This window comes from Schistocerca nitens, chromosome 1, assembly GCF_023898315.1.
Source record: "Schistocerca nitens isolate TAMUIC-IGC-003100 chromosome 1, iqSchNite1.1, whole genome shotgun sequence".
NCBI classification, from domain to species: domain Eukaryota; kingdom Metazoa; phylum Arthropoda; class Insecta; order Orthoptera; family Acrididae; genus Schistocerca; species Schistocerca nitens.
In genome coordinates, this window is record NC_064614.1 from 724,780,770 (window position 1) to 724,787,536 (window position 6,767).

The window sequence follows — 6,767 nt, forward strand, 5'->3', positions numbered from 1 at the left end:
TGTATACGATTTCTTCGTGAATTAGTCGTTACGGCAGTTCAGAAACAGGATTCTCTTTCCGCCGTAGGGGTTCAGTAGTCGAGGAAAATACTGTGTGGAATTGGAAATAGCTGAACAATTGCATCTGAAGCACGTTGTGTGTCTCTTAAGACACTTCCAGCCTGAAAGAATCGAGGGTGATACAAAAAACGCCACGAAAATTACAGCATCATTTCACTAAACGACAGTAAACGTTTACCCCCGATGGGAAGCAATATCTTTGCATCTGATGTAAACCTTTTCTTTAGGGAGGCTATCAAGTGACTCGATACTGAAGGAAACGTGCGTTTATCCAGTTGAGACGTTTTAAAATCTTTCCTGAGATGCCAAGGAAGTGGTAACAACGGTCAGACATAATGAAAAGCAGGAAAAAAAAAACATCAAAAGTATGCGAAAAGGTATTACACAGTTCTGAACTATGACGATAAGGAAAATTCTTGGGAGAGTAATCGCCGTATTTTCTTAACACGTTTAGGCACTCTCATTAGGTTCAAATGGTTCAAATGGCTCTGAGCACTATGGCACTTAACATCGGAGGTCATCAGTCCCCTAGAACGTAGAACTACTTACTCCTAACTAACCTAAGGACATCACACACATCCATGCCCGATGCTGGATTCGAACCTGCGACCGTAGCGGTCGCTCGGTTCCAGACTGAAGCGCCTACAACCACTCGGCCACAACGGCCGGCACTCTCATTAGGTTTTGCAGTTCAGTGCATTCATTATATGTGCCTCGAGGGAAGGTATTACTTTGTATTTGAGAGACAATATTTGTATATTATCTGCAGTGTAGAGTTTCCACATATTCAGAATAATGTTCTTGCTCCTGCTCCTATCGAAGAATATTCAGACCATAGACACAAGATTTCAAGGGGTGGGGGGTTGGGTCGTGGGTTGGGGGGTGGGGGGGGGTGGGAAGGGTGTGGTTATCCGTCTTTTGTCTGGTTTCAAGCGGCACGCCACGACTTCCTCCCCTGTACCAACCTCTTCATCTCGGGGTAACATTTGCAACTCACGTCCGCAATTATTTGCTGGATGTATTACAACTTCTGTCGTTCTCTGCAGTTTCTACCCAGTACAGGGCCCTCTTGTACCATGCAAGTTACTCCATGGTTACTTAACAGATGTCCTACCGTCCTATCCCGTCTTCTTGTCAGTGTTTCCCGTATATTCCTTTCCTGGTCGATTCTCCGGATAACCTCCCTCGTTCCATCCTCAGTCCATCTAGTTTTCAACATTCTTTTGGAGCACCAAATCCTAAAGCTTCGATTCTTTTCTTGCCCGGTTTTCCCACTGTGCATGTTTCTCTACCATACAATGCTGTGCTCCAAACGTACATGCTCAGAAATTTCATCCTCAATTAAGGCCTGTTTTTCATACTAATACACTTCTCCTGACCAGGAATGGGACGTATCATGTTTGCTTCTGCATCGGTTATGGCCATACAGTGCGTAGGGCTGCTTGGCTATCGTACCAGAAGATTTTTGGTACAGTTCGCCTTAGAATCGGACTATCCACACTGGCGTTTAGGACCAGCCTCATCACAGCATTTCTGCAGATGATGGAAAACTCCCACTTAATATCAGGCAACAACTTCCCATGGTGCCGCAAGGGCATAGAATTTATCCCTGTCACGACAAACTGTACATTTTTCTGTGAGTCGATCAATCGAGCAGCACCTTTTAAGTAGTTACGTTAAGTAATTATGTTAAGCAACCACTTACTTATGGCTGTGGCGGATGTCACCCAACTTTAGAACAAGTCACTACCTTGGCCTACTAAGAAGCCAAGAAAATTTAAGAAATTAATTTTGAGAAATCTGCTGTAGAGTTTGTCCGCCATAAGACCGTCATCTCTCAGCCGTAATCCTAAGCGAACCCCTGCCACAGGGCCGAGATTAGAACTGGGACCCACAGAGCTACAAAGTAGTCAGGCGTCTGCCAGCACGAGAAGCCGCCAGCCAGATGCAGGTCGGGTTCATATCACGGATGTCTCCGTCGCCTCGCAGAGGGCTGACCGCCTGCTTCGGCCGAGCCTGGCCACGCCACCTCGCCTCGGAAACCACCAGAGTGTGCACACATCTCAATATCCCCTCACTGTTGTGCTGAACTGGACGTAATAATGACCATCTATGTCGTCACTGTGTATCCTGTGTCGAGAATCATGGGCACAACACCTAATGTCAGCATCAACCTGATGCCGAGAATAGCTAGCAGTATAAACTACACTCCTGGAAATTGAAATAAGAACACCGTGAATTCATTGTCCCAGGAAGGGGAAACTTTATTGACACATTCCTGGGGTCCGATACATCACATGATCACACTCACAGAACCACAGGCACATAGACACAGGCAACAGAGCATGCACAATGTCGGCACTAGTACAGTGTATATCCACCTTTCGCAGCAATGCAGGCTGCTATTCTCCCATGGAGACGATCGTAGAGATGCTGGATGTAGTCCTGTGGAACGGCTTGCCATGCCATTTCCACCTGGCGCCTCAGTTGGACCAGCGTTCGTGCTGGACGTGCAGACGGCGTGAGACGACGCTTCATCCAGTCCCAAACATGCTCAATGGGGGACAGATCCGGAGATCTTGCTGACCAGGGTAGTTGACTTACACCTTCTAGAGCGCGTTGGGTGGCACGGGATACATGCGGACGTGCATTGTCCTGTTGGAACAGCAAGTTCCCTTGCCGGTCTAGGAATGGTAGAACGATGGGTTCGATGACGGTTTGGATGTACCGTGCACTATTCAGTGTCCCCTCGACGATCACCAGTGGTGTACGGCCAGTGTAGGAGATCGCTCCCCACACCATGATGCCGGGTGTTGGCCCTGTGTGCCTCGGTCGTATGCAGTCCTGATTGTGGCGCTCACCTGCACGGCGCCAAACACGCATACGACCATCATTGGCACCAAGGCAGAAGCGACTCTCATCGCTGAAGACGACACGTCTCCATTCGTCCCTCCATTCACGCCTGTCGCGACACCACTGGAGGCGGGCTGCACGATGTTGGGGCATGAGCGGAAGACGGCCTAACGGTGTGCGGGACCGTAGCCCAGCTTCATGGAGACGGTTGCGAATGGTCCTCGCCGATACCCCAGGAGCAACAGTGTCCCTAATTTGCTGGGAAGTGGCGGTGCGGCCCCCTACGGCACTGCGTAGGATCCTACGGTCTTGGCGTGCATCCGTGCGTCGCTGCGGTCCGGTCCCAGGTCGACGGGCACGTGCACCTTCCGCCGACCACTGGCGACAACATCGATGTACTGTGGAGACCTCACGCCCCACGTGTTGAGCAATTCGGCGGTACGTCCACCCGGCCTCCCGCAAGCCCACTATACGCCCTCGCTCAAAGTCCGTCAACTGCACATACGGTTCACGTCCACGCTGTCGCGGCATGCTACCAGTGTTAAAGACTGCGATGGAGCTCCGTATGCGACGGCAAACTGGCTGACACTGACGGCGGCGGTGCACAAATGCTGCGCAGCTAGCGCCATTCGACGGCCAACACCGCGGTTCCTGGTGTGTCCGCTGTGCCGTGCGTGTGATCATTGCTTGTACAGCCCTCTCGCAGTGTCCGGAGCAAGTATGGTGGGTCTGACACACCGGTGTCAATGTGTTCTTTTTTCCGTTTCCAGGAGTGTATTTGGAATCAAAGAAAGACGTCTGCTGTCAACGAGCTGTTTATCTCATTCCGATCTACCAACCTCCACTAGAGAACAACCACGCTTGTCAACAAATGTAGTATACCAGTCCCTTTTAAAACTATTTGCCAGTATTTTAAAAAGCGCAAATAATTTATTTCAGTGCATCCTGGTGGCCGAATCTCTTGGCTGATAAGTGTGTTTTTTTTTTCTTCTTTTCAGGTTCCGCCCAACCAGATATGAATTCACGGGGTGCAATAAACAACAGCAATTCTGATGACGCTGGCTTGGATGAAACATGAGGCAAGGAAAAATTTTAAATGTTTGTCAATACCTTCGAATGCCTCCATGCTCTGCAAGTGATGCACCCAGCAAATAAAATGCCTCAGACGTTTCCGGGTACCCTGATGCAGCTCCATGACTTGGAAAAGAAAGCAATATTCTGATGGATACTAGCGAATTGACATTGCAGTCAAAAAATCGTATCAGTGACACACTTGAGAAACATATGATTGACCTTAGGTGCCGATTCATCTCCTTTGAGCCAGAAGTAAACTTTGCAGCAAGAGTGACTGGCAGTGTCAGGAAATAAGTTGTTGCGTGTGAAACCAACAATACGCCCGTGGCTTTTCTAAAGACGTTTAAATTACAGTTTTTATTATGTGTGCGTGCACACACGCAACCGTGCGCGTCCGTGTAAGTTTCGCAAGAAACCTTTTACGATTTTTTTCCCTTTCAAACAAAACATTTTTCACAGCCTTACTCATTTCAACCATATACGTCTCCCCAGCTGTACCACTGGAGCTAAAGACGTTAATTTCGTGGCCAATATAATTCTACTATGAGCATCGTCATTGGACCATTCTACAATAGTATCTTTACACTGAGATCACTAAAGTTGTCGTGTAGCAATATGCACATATACAGATAGCGGTAGTATCGCTTACATAAGATATAAAAGGGCAGTGCATTTTCAGAGATGTCATTTGTACTCAGGTGATGTGAAGAGGCTTCCGACGTGATTGTGGCCGCAGGACGGGAATCAAGTGACTTTGAGCGCGGAACGGTAGCTGGAGCATTTCAATTATCGTTAGGGAATGTAATATTCCGAGATCCACAGTGTGAAGAGTGAGCCGAAAATACCTCATTTCAGACTCAGACATTACTTCTCACCATGGACAACGCAATGGCCAACGGTATTGACTTAACGATCGAGAGCAGTGACTTTACATAGAGGAGACAGTGCTAACATACGAGGAACACTGGTTGAAATAACTGAATATGGGACGTAAGACAAACGTATCCATTAGGACAGTGTTGTGAAATTTGGTTAATGGACTATGGAAGTAGACGGCAGACGCGAATGCAAAGAGCACGACACGGTCCGCAGTGCCTCTCCTGGGCTCGTGACCGTATCGATTGGGCCCTAGATGACTGGAAAATCATTGACTTATCAGATAAGTCTCGAATTCAGTTGCTAATAGCTGATGGGATGGTTCTAGAGTGACGCACACCACACAAAGTCATGGATCCCAGTTGTCAATAAGGCACTGTGCGAGCTTTTGGTCGCTCCGTAATAGTGTGGGTTGTGTTTACATGGAATTGACAGGGTCCTCTGGTGTAGCTGAACCAATCATTGAGTGGAAACGATTATGTTCGGTTACTTGGAGACATCTGCAGCCAGCCATTCATGGACACCATGTTCCCAAACAAAGATGGAATTTTTATAGATGATGATGGGTCATGTCACCAGTTTGAAGAACATACGGGATAGTTCGAGTGAATAGTTTGAACCACATTAATAATATGTAAAAAATTTCGTGGTCATAACCGATGAGTCAGTTCATACCAAAAATCTTGCACCAGCAAAACTTTCGTAGAAATATTACGGCCGGCATGGCTCAGTATTTCTGTAGGAGACTTGCAACCACTCGAGTCCACAACACGTCGAAGTCTTGCACTATGCTGGGCAAAGGGATGTCCGACATGATATTAGGCGGTGTCCCAGGACTTTGTTACTTCAGTATATTGTTTTTGCCGTTGTGATTAATAGTGTGGATCATTAAAATTACTGTAAATGTTTCTCTTAAGCACAGCATAGGCACAAGAAAATCTCTAAATTGTACAGACTATTATAAATATTACAAACTGTGCTTGGTCCGAAGTATTTACCTGCTTGGCAATGTTCGGAGACAAGTAAACTCTAAAATACACTCAAGGTCTTAAAATGAAAATGGCAAATCGAAATGGCACATAAACCAACGAGTGGAACATAAGTCACAGATATTCTGTAGTGAACTGATTCGAAATTTTCGCAAAATGTAATAACTTCAGCCACAGGTAGAGGGAAGGGAGGAAGATTAGAGTTTAATGACCCGTCGAAAACGAGGACGTTAGGGACGGAGCACAAGCTTGGATTTCTAAAGGACGAGGAATGAAACAGGCCATGTTCTTTTCAAAAGAACTATCCCGGCATTTGTCGACGTCGATTTAGGGAAACCATGGAAAACCTAAATTTTGATTCCCGAACGGGGATCTGAACCATCGTCCTCCAGAATACGAATCCAGTAAAGACAGCCACCGCGCTCGGTCACAGGTAGACAGTGCTCTATTATTGGTTCAGTATGTTATTCTCCCGCTAGATTTTTAATAAAAAATTACTTCTTTGATTTCATCTAATGTAAGGTAGAGAGTTGGGTCAAACTGTTCATGATAGTGGTGAATTTGCACGTTTCTCTATACAGTCTCCATATGGCTAAGATATCTAATGGTTTACTATCATATGTAGCTGAACATTCCCCCATGAGCCATGTAACTAGCCATTAGTGGGCAGGCTTGCGTGTCTCAGCGATGAAGGCAGCCATACCTTAGGTGGAACCAGAACGGAAGGGTATCTGTTGAGAGGTCAGACAAATGTGTCGTTCTTGAAAAAGGGGCAGCAGCCTTTCCAGTAGATGCAGGTGCAACAGTAAATGCAGGTGCAACAGCCCGGATGAATGAGTGATCTGGGCTTGTAACGTCAACCAAAAGGGCCTTGCTGTGCTGGTACTGCGAACGGCTGAAAGTAATTGGGAAGCA